The sequence below is a fragment of the Dipodomys merriami genome, unplaced genomic scaffold (assembly GCF_024711535.1).
Source record: "Dipodomys merriami isolate MVZ:Mamm:240054 unplaced genomic scaffold, mDipMer1.0.p SCAF_972, whole genome shotgun sequence".
Lineage (NCBI taxonomy): Eukaryota > Metazoa > Chordata > Mammalia > Rodentia > Heteromyidae > Dipodomys > Dipodomys merriami.
Genome location: NW_027206593.1, coordinates 80,131 through 80,983, shown reverse-complemented (window position 1 = coordinate 80,983; position 853 = coordinate 80,131). Strand labels below are relative to the sequence as shown.

The window sequence follows — 853 nt, the reverse complement described above, 5'->3', positions numbered from 1 at the left end:
CTAGATATAATACTTTGAATTCGACATTGTTTTATAATCCATACGTTCATTAATACATGTGTTCTTTCAGATTGCATTTCATATAGAAACATTTTAAGATTCTTTTAATTCCTAGGTCCTTATAGAATTTTATTTCTTTGGGATAAAATGACAATGTTATCTTATTTCAAAAGTTTTATAAAGGTTATGCTATGTAAAGGCCTTTCTAAAACGGTGAAGATTGAATACACTGATGTCAAATTAACTTTTATTTCTATGAATTACACATATTATTACTCTTGTATATTTGTAATCAACTTTTGAATAACTGTTTTTCATTTCTTGCATCTGAATAATGAAAAATATGGAATACTTCACAAATTTTCATATCATCCTTGTGCAAGAGCCATATAAATCTCTGTATTGTAATTCGGGTAGACGTGCTGCTGAAGCATGTAGTATCCTATAAACTTAAGTAATTAATGATGCAATCTTAAGACAGGCATATATCCTTGGTTGCCTATTTGTAACAAGGAAACCTTATTGTTCCCAAAATTGCTATTCATCTTATTTCTGTAAAATTCTGTGTATGGTGGAAAAAACTTATGTTGTTTGTTCGATTGTTCACATTTGCAAGTTTTTGTAAATGACTACTTTAAGTCTTTTTCATTTGAAATTTGATCATACTTTGAAGCCTTTATAGATAGGTGCAAAGGTGATGGATTTTCAAGTACTTGTTTATTAACTGATTTAGCTTTGTTGAGCTAATGGATTCAAAGTAAGCCTTGCTTAGAGCTACTTCTAAACTTCTGCAGCTTAAAATTTCCCAAATGAGGTCTTGCTGGCACAAATGTCTCCTTGACCTTTTACCCTT

The 853-nt window shown here is 30.0% G+C and overlaps 1 pseudogene; it reads right to left on the bottom strand.

The window, feature by feature from the left end:
* Positions 1–337: 337 nt before the first annotated feature.
* LOC138822010 (U6 spliceosomal RNA) lies at positions 338–434 on the bottom strand (annotated as a pseudogene).
* Positions 435–853: the final 419 nt, after the last annotated feature.